Below are 12,207 nucleotides of genomic sequence, written 5' to 3'. Positions count from 1 at the left end.
GCCGCCGTCCCTGCCTTCCTCGTCCTCCACGTCCATCCGCCCCTGGGAGCCACCCTGTCTCCCGGGGACACGCGCCGAGGGGGCTGCACACCGCGGGCTCCCAGGAGGAACCGCGGGGAGCCGCGCTCTCGGGCAGAGCAGGTCCAGGAATGGCGCCCCTCTCCGGACGTGTCCGGCCACCGCCCACGCACGCACGCACGCACGCAGCGCTGTGCGCAACGTCGGCCAACGCCCTGCGGGGACCCCCTCCCCACTGGGAGGGGACGGAGCTGTGGAGGGGGGAGGAGGCGCTGTCCAGGGTGGGGGAAGAGCTGTCGGGGAAGGCGCTGTCCAGGGTAGGAAAGAGCGAAGCTCGACCCCGCCGCAGGGCCCGGGGACCCCGCTTCAGTCAGTAAAAAAAAAAAAAAAAAAAGAACAGCCTTTGAATTTGATAGAAGTGGACGATTTCGAAAGATTTGTGGCTGAGTGAAGCGAGTCAGGCTATGAAAGAGAGATATTGCATGTGTGCACTTAACATATACCGACTGTCTGCACTCTGTGGTAGAGACGGAAAGACTGGGAAATATAAAAGTATTAAAAATTGTAATGAGACAAAGTGGAAAGAGAGTGTGAGAGGGGAAGAGTGTAGGAAATTTGGGGGGAAATGGAGAGATAAGACACTTGTTGGACACAGATAAGGTTCGTTATCTGTCGACGGGGATGTGTAAGGTGGTCGCAACTGGGCTGGACTGAAGTGTATATTATGCTGGGTAAAGTCTCTTCACAATCTAAATGTATAGCGATTTAGTATATAAACAATAATAAAATAATATAAATATAAATAATTTTTTAATTTGAAAGAAACTGCTAAACTTTAAATATGAGAAAGGGAATGATTGAAATGGTCAGAGTGTATATTATTGGCTTGAAACAGAATTTAAGAAACAGAATTTATTTACTGTTCTGAGTTTTTCATTTTTCTCACTCAATTTTGTATTGTATATCTACATGAATTATGTTTTCTTTAATTTTTAAAATTTACTAGTAAAATGTTATTTATATTACTCTCTAATGGTTTAAAATTTTTTTCAAGAGCTTAAAATACTATTATTTTAAAAGTTGGTTTCTTTAAGAGTGAGAGAAACAGAGAGAGAAAGAGAAACAGAGATACAACACATTTGGCAGCCTCTTGATATAATGACCCGTCCCCAGCCTCAATCAGCTCCTGATTGAACTCCAAACACAAAACAGCAGCCTTCTCATGTAGACCTACCTCACGGATTGTTGTATTTTAAGAAGTGGTTTTAAAAAACAGTTGATTTTGGTATCAGCAGATGTTGTAATGGTCTACATCGCTGGACTCCCACGTTGTCAACTCTGGTTTGATTCCTGGACCCACGACTTAGAACTCACATCAGACACATATGCATGCATGCCCAAAATCCCAAGAGGAGAATGGAGGAGAAGGGATTATGGTTTGCCTATGCATCCTGTGTGGTGATTTCTTGCTTTCTCTCACTCTGTCTCTCTGGTGAGTGCACACGCCTGTAAACATGTTGGAATATTTACTTTGCAAAGTAAATGACGTGATTGAATGTATAAATAGAACTCACATCAGACACATATGCATGCATGCCCAAAATCCCAAGAGGAGAATGGAGGAGAAGGGATTATGGTTTGCCTATGCATCCTGTGTGGTGATTTCTTGCTTTCTCTCACTCTGTCTCTCTGGTGAGTGCACACGCCTGTAAACATGTTGGAATATTTACTTTGCAAAGTAAATGACGTGATTGAATGTATAAAAAAAGCTTGAAATAAAATAAGACAAAAAAAACCTCTCTAAAACAAAACTAAAAAAACAAGCAAACAAAATAAACAAACAAAAGCCAATTGGTTTAAGTTCAGTCTTACTGTTAATATTTGTAACCAATATTGATTTTTAGTTTTATATTAATCAACTGAGATTTTAATTTAAGCATACACCCCCCACACACACACTATATAATTTAATTTGCTACATGGTGTGTGCACTCACTAGAGACAGGAAGAGAGAATGGGGGAAAGTGAGAAATCACCCTCTAAACCAGATGGCCACACCACAATCCCTTCTTCCACATTCTCCCCTCAAGTTTTTTTTGGGCATGCACATTCACGCACCCAGTGTGTTTTCCAAGCTGCCAGGACTGGAACTCAACTGTGTAGTTAGCTGCTTGTGATCTTGCCACCTTAACCACCATGCCACCTGGCTGGCCCTAATCAAATTCTAATATGATTTTAGTTCCCACTTTGATCCACACCACAATCCCTTCTTCCACATTCTCCCCTCAAGTTTTTTTTGGGCATGCACATTCACGCACCCAGTGTGTTTTCCAAGCTGCCAGGACTGGAACTCAACTGTGTAGTTAGCTGCTTGTGATCTTGCCACCTTAACCACCATGCCACCTGGCTGGCCCTAATCAAATTCTAATATGATTTTAGTTCCCACTTTGATCCACCAGGAAAATTCTATTATTACATAAGAACATTTGAAATGGCTGCTGACTCCCTCAAAAAATTCGATATATTTTAATTGACTCATTTTCTTTTTAAGATTTAAAACAAAATCTCCAAATCTAGTCTTTGCTATCCTCCAGTATCTGATACATCATTTTCTCTAACTCCATCCCAGGCCACATGCAGCAAAGTCACTATTTTTCCTTCTAGTTGTCTTCATTAACGATCAATCAGGTTTTTCCATGTCATTAAACTTATACTTCTTACACTTCTATACCCAGTCAATTCCAGCACATTTAAAATTAATGAATATAAAGGTAAATAATTATGTTGGTTTTGCATGTGTCCAAATTATCATAGTCCCCCTTTATTATAAATTCTTGACCTTCAAAGCTCTCCATTTCATCATTTAGTAAAATGGAAACTGATATTCCACAAAATTTTAATTCATATCATTTGATAAATCCTAAAATGGAAGAGAACTCATTTGTTGTTCACATCTTGTATCCTATGTGGTTACTAATTATAGAGATTAAAATACTGTCACTGGATTCCGATGTAGTCGACCATGGTTCGAGTCCTGGACCTGGTGGCTTAAACTCATGCCGGATCTGTGTACGTGTGTGACCAAGATCCCAAGAGGAGAATGGAGGAGAAGGGATTGCGGCGTGGCCATCCCCCCCCGGGGGGTGGGAATTTCTTGCTTTCTGTCTCTCTGTCTGTCTGGTGAGCGCACACGCCCTATACCAAAAACTTCTAAAAAAAAAAAAGAATTCTTGAGTCTATGAAACATAAATAGATTATGTTAAGAAAATAAGTAGAGATTGGAGAAATTACTTTCTAAATATATTTAAGTAGTATTAAACATTGAGCTTGGGAATTACATTAAGAAGATTTTTGGAAAGCAAGAAAATAGTATAGCATAATTTAATTCTAAAAGCTACTAAAGACCAGGATCTTTTTTCTAATATGTAAACCTCAGTTTATCAAGTTACCTAGCTTTAGTCTCCTTCCCTGCTTTCAAGAAGGAAGAGAGTCCTACCACAATAAATAGATAACAAATGTCTTCTGATACCACACAGTTTCTGTCTCCATTAAGTATATAATATGCCAAGAGAAAGTATAAAAGCTATATTATTTCTGAACACTATACTATAATTATCACTGACAACTTATCACAAGAAGTTAACTACTGTAAGAATACTCTCCCAATACTGGAAATGTCCCTTAATCTTATATAAAATTAAAAAATAATCACAAAATTAATCACCAAATTATCCTAGAGAACTTAGAGAGATACAGATTTATGTCTTCATACATCAAAAGCTAATACTTACTTGAACAGTAAGTATTATGTTCAATTAAGTTAGGAGAAGTTAGGGAGTGGCCAATGGCCTTGGGCCCACATGCCTTCCCTACAAGTCAACTCGTGACTAAGTAATTATTTCCTTCTGGCTTTGACACTTGCTCTGCATTTAACTCCATGGAATCCATATTCCAGACAAGAACACTTTGCCTCCTGACATAGTTCCTTTCCACTCATAGTTTTCCTGGCATATCAAAATATACAGTACTCACCTGACTTCTTCCTGCTGCCAGAATGAAGGGCTCCGGGTGATGGTAAGGACAGAGAGTGAGTTTGAAGGGGGGCCATCAGCCCTGGAATACAGAACTGAGACCCTGTGACCTCACCTCCCCACAGGACTGCAATTACCACTTCACCTGTAGCAGAAGTTGAACTTATTTGGGAAAATGTGGCTCCAGTTACGAATTCCCAAAAACAATGACAATTTTTAGTCAGCATCTCCAGAGAAATGAGGTCTTGGGGAGGCTTTCTTATTTCCTGATCTCTGGAGGCAGGCAGTTTCACACGGAGAAAGCAGGAAATGCAGATTTCTGACACATGAGGAACTGGGTGAAAGCCTGTGTTTCTTACTGTTTTTTTTTTTTCTCTCACAGAGATGTGCTCCTAATGAAATTCTAATTTTCTGGTATACCTCAAGTTGCTGATCAAGGGGCTGGCAGGTGTCATGGTGGTCGTTTTCTGGTAATCTTCAAATTGCTGATTAAGGTGCTGGATTCCCACATGGCCTGTAGCAGCTTGACTTGCAGACCTGGTGGCTTGCTTTCTCACTTTCCCTTTCTCTCTCTGGTCAAATTAAATAATAATAATAGCAAATAAAATTAAATAAATAAGTAATTCTTTAAAAAAAACTGCTGATCAAAACATTTATTTAATTCTACATACAGAAACAGGATCAGAAAGAGCTTGAGAAGGACTTGTCAATTGGTTATAGCACAAATAACAAAGTCACATATTCATACAAAAATAAATAAGGTAAATAAGGATACAACTTTGTATTTCAATGCAAATTACCATACAAATATGGGTATGTTTTCAAAACCTATATTTTATTGATCTTTACTCCGTAAAAATAGAGATTCTGAACTGGAGCATATTAACAAAAGGTAACATAAACATTAACCAATGAGTTTCCTGTGGCACAAAATACTGCCAAGCTGACGTGGGTATACAGGGACATTCTACTAATGTACCAATTGATAAACCACTGGTACTTAAATAATTTAAGAGTATAAAGCAGTCAATCTTCTCAATAGCTTTTAGGAAGGGTATATATGAGTTACATGGAATGCTTTGCAGAGTAAGCTATACAGAGCATGATAGCAAACTAGGCTATATTAACATTAAAGTGAAAGCTCTCAATATGAGAAACCATTGTTAGATATAATGTATGTTTATTTCAGAGAAGGGAAAATAAGTTTACTTTGTATCTGAACTCAAAGCAAAGTAGTTGTGTATTTTAACATTCTAAATTTGGATTTCCCGGTGTAAAATATCACTAATGCAGACACTTCCAGTCTATGAAACACTAGATTACCTACTCGTAATCTGTGCATAATACATAACCATGTAAAAATAGGTTGTATTTTACTCTATGAATAATGTTAATCAATGAATACTTTATTTTATACAGAAAACTTATCTGTAATTTTTGCTATGTACCTGTTTAATTTTTTTCAGTAAAAAAAGTTTTTAAATGCTATGCATTTTCATTAGTGGAAAACTTATTAGGAATCCTCCTGCCCTATAACTATCTGTATGTGATCTGGCAGGAAATACAGAAACTCTTGCATGGATCTAAGTCAAGTAGTTTCACTAAAGAAACGCTCTTCATTAAATTTCTGTTCTCAATGTGGGTCCTTTTAAAGAATAAAACTTGTTTTTGGATTATACTTAATATACTTGAATAAGTGATTTTACTCCCATCCCCACTGACATACAAGCGTCTCTTTCATGTAAAGCCACATCTGGTCACTTGCAACAGAATCCCTGTGTTAGTGCTTGTTCTCCTTTGTGCTCTTCCAAAGCTTCTACCAATATTCTTTCCATATTATCTTTTTCATTGCTGAAAAAAAATGTAATCAACAATTAGGTCACTCCTATCCACCTCCAGGTCTTTGTGGGTTTTTTTTTATACACAATTATTTCAAGATAGAACGTGGCTTAATGCCATGTTCTTTTTAAAACATGTTTTAACTCCAAGTGAGCAAACTGTCCAAGTTAAGATTTATGTAAGATTAAACTTTTCTTTTCTTTTTTTTAAAGATATTTTTGCAATAGGTTGTGTGTGCTTGCTGGAGATACAGAGAGAGACAAAGAGACAGAAAGCAAGAAATCACTCCCCCAGGAGATGGCCACACCACAATTCTCCTACATTCTCCTCTTGGGACATTTTAGGCACACACACACACACACACACACACACACACACACACACCCATCATGAGTTTTAAGCTGCTGGGTCCAGGACTCAAACTGTGGTTGACTACGTGGGAGTCCAGCAACATAATCAGTAAGCCATCTGTTAGTCCCAACATTAAAATGTTCTTAGAACAAAGTTTGTCTCTTGTAGTGATGTGTTGAGTTGCCACATAATTGAGATTATTTCAAAATGCTTTGTTCATATTTTCATTTTATAATTACAGTATATGTTTGGTGAGAAAGAAAAGACACCATTGTGTCAACAAATTAAAATATTTTGTGATGATAAATCACTTGTTAAGCTGGGAATACAAATATTGTAAGCATTAGGAAAGCCATTAACATAATTAATAGCATTACAGAAGTAATGAGACTGTCGAGTGTTCATGATTGTAATACAAAAAAGGCATTACCAGCATGTCTGTTCCCCTTTTTGCTTACTGTCTTGAAAGAGGTGTTTGTGAGGGAAAAGAGCTAAAGACTCCTGATTCTGAGTCTTCAGATTTGTCAGAGGGAATGAATAGCTAGCAAAAAGAATGTGCTACAGCAGATCCTCAGATCCTGCTGACCTCTGTTCAGTGTACCTGCTGCTGCTGTTGGCTGGAGCATTCGACATTGGACAGTAGAGGTATGCATTGGAGAGCCTTGTCAGCTGCTTGTAGAGAGGGAGTTTGTGAGGCAGTATTGTACTTTGTTCAATAAAGCTCCAGAATATTTGCAAAGGTTATATGGCAGGAATTCTACCTATAGTCATCATGGAGCCGATGCGAATGGAAAGCCCCAGGAAGAAGTTGATAGTGAAAATGATATACTCCACAAGAACTAATCTCTGGATTTCAGTAAATGTCCTACTAGAATTTATCATGTGGATGTTCATGCAACCTTGAGTGATGGACTGGTTGTCCAGGTCTGGGTTTGCTATCAAACAGTGGACAGCCAGAGAGGAAATTCATGCAAGCCATGTTCTGGCTCCTAAAATATCTGATCCAAATAAGTTTCATGTTCACAGTGACATGTTTTGTAATGAAGATGAAGTATTGAGTGACTATGAACCAGAACTTGATGAAGAATCTAAAAAGGAAGTAGAAGAGGAACAAGAAGAATGACAACCTTCTCTTGAACCTTTGCAAGAAAAGTTAACTGTGGTTACTTTGAAGCTCTCCCTGTGACGAATGGCACAGAGAGCCTTTGTAAAAATCCTCTCATGAGCCTGAGCCTGAGCCAGAATCTGAAACAAAGACTGAAGAGTTGAAACTATAAATGGAGGAGTAGAAGAGCACAAGTCTCCTCCTCTTCCTCCTGCAGAACCTGTTTCTCTGCCACAAGGCCCACCAAAAGCCCAAGAGTTGAAGCAAAACTGAATTTCAGTCTCATCCACCTCATGTGCATGAACAATGAGCTAGAGAATGACCTGGTTTTGTGTTTTGTTTTGTTTTGTTTTGTTTTGTTTTCCCTAGAGGCCCAAACTAGGCAGAGGAGATATGGAACAGAATGACTCTGACAACTGTAGAATAACTTGTTTTCCAGATGGTCAACTTTGTGCTAGTGACTTGGCACATGATGTTGATGAAAATGCACTTAAAGGATTTTTCATGCGTTTTGGAAACATTGTGGAACTGCACATTAATACCAACAGTGTTGGAGAAAAGCTTCCAAATTTTGGTTTTGTGGGTTTTGATGTCTCTAAATTGGTTCAGATTATCTTAATTACAAAACCAATTGTTCCTTGGGAAAGTACATTTAAATGTGGAAGAGAAAAAAAAAATCAAAACAGGAGCTGCAAGACATTGAGAAGCCAGAGGTGGTGCTGATGATCACAGGGACATTAGGCACAATGATCAAGGGCCTGGTGATTTCTGTGGAATAGTGGGCACCAGAATTATGTATGAATGACTGGGATGAAAGAGGACCTCTTCCAAGAGGTGCAGTGGCAGGGAAACTTGGCTATGGGAGAGGAATCAGACAAATGGAAGGCAGTTTCACAGTGCTGAAGCTCCACTATTGGCAAAGTATTGGCAATAGTACATTATCGTCATGTTTACACTCTTGTTACTTATTTTTGGCTTTGGAATATGACACGGTCTTTTTTGATCATTTCTTTGATGTGGACAGCATCTTTTGGTTTTCAGATAAATGGATGTAGACATTATCTCCCCAATTTCACAAAAAGATTCATATTCTTAATTTATAAATCTACACATAGGGAATTAAGCACTGAGAAATGCCTGTATGTTAAACAATCTCTAACAAAATGAACTTAAAAGGTATCTCAACTGAATTCAGGTTCTTTGAGAAAAAAAATCATCTGCCGTACATATTGATAAAGTATTACTAATATACAATTTATTCAGCTGGGACAATACATTTTACAAGCAGTAATAATATACAGTGATTGAGTGAATTAAATTAATTTTTTTAAAAGTTACTGTTTCTGCCTATTAATTTGAAAACACAAGTAGTGTAATTTGTGAAATTGAAGACTCTTGCCTTTTTTCTTGGCTCCTACCCAAAATACAAACAACAGACACTTGTTATGCACTCATATAAAAACACACTAATGGCTACTCTGAACTCATTCACATTGACACCTGCAACAGGAGACAACAGGGAAAAAAAATGATTTCATCTTCTGTTTCAGTAGAGAATACTTTGTGAAGTAATTAGGGCATTTTATCTGCTTGCTGTGGCCAGCATGTGTACACATAAATCTTACCAAGACTGCAAGTATATTCCAGAGGGAAATAATTCAGTTATGAATTAAATAACAAAAATCAGAATTTCAAATACAGTGGTCTTAAATGATAGACCAAATTTGCTAGCTCCATACCTAAGGATTTTTCTACCTTCCCATCTTCAGTACGGGGCTTACTGGTTGCTCAACATACACCTCTTTTCCTTTATCCTTTCTTTAGGCTGTATGCAGTGGAGATGGTCTTTACCGTGTTTGTGTTCTCTGGATGTGTAATAAGCAAGATGGTGTCTTCTTGCTTACTCCAGTCTGGCTGGTAATTTTGTGTACGAATTGGTGTGCTTCAAAAATAAACAGTTATAAATGTTGAAAAAGTATTGAAGTGTGTAAAAGTTGCTGTATCTTTTAAAATCAATAAAATGGATTGAAAATCATTTTTCTTGATCTTCAGTTAAAGACTTTGTGTTCTCTATCGGAGGAAGTCTGGTGTGTTCTAGAGGAAGAGGGAAGGGGAAAGTCAATTGTTTGTGCAAATTTATAGTTAAACTTTAGCCTGACTATGAACATTGAAATACATCACTTCAGTGTTTAAAAAGTGAGTCAACATGATATATATATATATATCAATGACATTTAAAAGCAGTTAGATTCCATAAATGGCAGGTACACCTGAAGTGAGACTACTGCAATTTTCAGTGAAAAACAAACAAACAAAACAAAACAAAACAACAAAACAGCAGCTCTTACGTGTTTGCATTTTCTGTTTGTGGGACAGAAAACTGTTCTTCATTTTGCACATTTAAAAAATGTTGTTTCTATTTTTAAATTTATTATACATTCAACCACTGTTTATCCTTTCAGTTTGTAAAATGAGTTTACTTCTCTTTACCCCATAGGGCAGCTCTCAGTTGTCAAGCAGCTCCCACTTCCCTATGCAGCCTCCCGCCCAGTCAGGGAAACTGAGATGGGGTGGTCTACTGACCCCAGCTCCAGGTCCAGCGCCAGCTCCCAACCTCAGAATCCCCCCTCCTCCCCACCAGAAAGAGCAGCTTTCAGTTCTCAGGCAGAACCCACTTCCATCTGCAGCATCCTACCTAGTCAGGGAAACAGAGGTGAAGCCACTCATTGGCTCTAGCTCCAGCTCCAGTCCCAACTCCCAACCTCAGACCTCCCCCTCCTCCCCAACAGCAAGGGCAGCTCTCAGCTCTCAAACAGAGCCCATTTCCAACTGCAGCCACCTGCCTAGTCAGGGAAACTGAGGTGAGTCCATCGATTGGCCCCGGCTCCAGCGCCACCCTCCGACTCCAACCTCAGAGCCCCCTCCTCTTCCCCACCAGAAAGGGCAGCTCTCAGCTCTCAAGCAAAGCCCACTTCCATCTGTATCTCCCTACCCTGTCTGGGAAACTGAGGCAGGGCTGTCCATTGGCCCCAGGTCCAGCTCCGGCCCCAGCTCCCAACTTCAGAGTCCCTCCTTCCCTGCCAGAAAGGTAGGCTTTTTTTTTTCCTTCTTTCTAATTCTTTTTCTTCTTCTTGCCGATTCTTTACTTCTCCTTACCCCATAGGGCAGGTCTCAGCTCTCATGCAGAGCCCACTTTCATCTGTAGCTCTCTACCCCGTCAGGGAAACTAAGGTGGGGCAGTCCATTGACCCGATTTACCTTTCCACCAGCAGTGTACGAGAGTTCCCCATTTAACGCATCTCTTCCAGCACTTACCATTACATCAGGTTAAAGAGCTTCTGCATAGCTAAAGAAACAGTAATTTGAGTTCATCGACACCCCTTTGAATGGGAAAATATTTGCAAATTCTCACTCGGATAAGGGACTGATACTTAGAATACACACGGAACTCAAGAAGATTACCCATTAAAAAAAAAATAAAGAAAAAAATCAGTCCAATTAAAAGATGGGAAAACGAGCTGAACAGACAATTCTCAAGAAAGACTTATAAACAGCCAAAAATATCTATATGAAAAAAATGCTGGACATTCACTATCATAAGGGAAATGCAAATCTAAACCACAATGAGTTAACACCTAACCCAGTCAGAATGACTAAGATTTTTAAAATAAAGAATAATAAGTGCAGGACCAGCAGACGGTGTGATGGTTACATTGCTGATCCATCATATGGCTGACTGCAGTTCAAGTCCCAGGCCCAGTGGCTTGAAACTCATACCAGGCATGTATGTGTGCATGCCCAGAATCCCAAGAGGAAAATGGAGAAGAAAGGATTGCAGCATGGCCATTCCCCCTGGAAGGTAATTTTTCACTTTCTGTCTCTCTGTCTCTCTCTATCTCTCCAGTGAGCTCATACACCATGTAGCAAATAAAAATCTCTAAAAACAAAACAAAACAAAACAAAAAAACCAAGGCTACAGTGAAAAGGGAATTCTCCTATACTGTTGTTGGGAATTTAAATTAGTACAGTCACTTCTGAGACAATATGACGGTTCCTCAAAGACCTACAAATAGAACTACCATATGATCCAGCAATTCCACTCCTGGGTGTCTACCCAAAGGGCAGAAATACATTGAGTTGGAGAATACTTGCACATCTATGTTTATTACAACCTTATTCATAATTGCTGAGACATGGAATCAACCCAAATGTCCACGAACTGAAGAATTGATTGAAAAAAATGTGGCACATATATACTATGGAGTACAACTCAGCCATAAGAAAAGAGAGAGAGAGAGACACTCTGGAATTTGATAGAAAGAGAATGAATATGAAGATTTACTGCTGAGCAAAGCCAGCCATACTGTGAAAGAGAGACATGGTGTGTTCCTATTGAATATCTGCACTGAAAGTGTAGGAAGCTTAAAAACATGGACAGTAACCTATGAAACCAGAGCTAGTTTGGGAGTAGGGTTTGAAATAGGGGAAGGTTAGAGGATCAAGAGGAAAATAAATAAGTAAATTATAAAAATTTTTGGAGACATTATTGCTATAAGGCATATGTACTCACCATGCAGACAGAAAGAAAAAGAGAGAAAGAAAGTGAGAAATCATCCCCCACATGGGATGGCCACTCCACAATGCCTTCTCCTGCATTCTCCTCTTGTCACTGTGGGCATACACGCACATGTGCCCAGAGTGAGTTTTAACCCACTGGATCCAGGACTAGAACTGTGATTGACTGATTACATGGAAATCCAGTGATGTAACTATTATGTCATCTACTGGTCCCAGTAAATCAATTTTTAAAAAGTGGGAGAGAGAGTTCATTCTATTTTACTGCTGAATATGAAGGTTTAAGAA

The 12,207-nt window shown here is 39.1% G+C and overlaps 1 pseudogene; it reads left to right on the top strand.

Annotated features, from left to right (window-relative positions):
• Nucleotides 1-12,207, top strand: part of LOC102500407 (ras GTPase-activating protein-binding protein 2-like) — a 58,839-nt pseudogene that overhangs the window by 7,839 nt on the left and 38,793 nt on the right.

This window comes from Tupaia chinensis, unplaced genomic scaffold (genome assembly GCF_000334495.1).
Source record: "Tupaia chinensis unplaced genomic scaffold, TupChi_1.0 Scaffold143601_1, whole genome shotgun sequence".
NCBI classification, from domain to species: Eukaryota; Metazoa; Chordata; class Mammalia; order Scandentia; family Tupaiidae; genus Tupaia; species Tupaia belangeri.
This window is presented reverse-complemented; position numbering and strand designations above follow the sequence as displayed.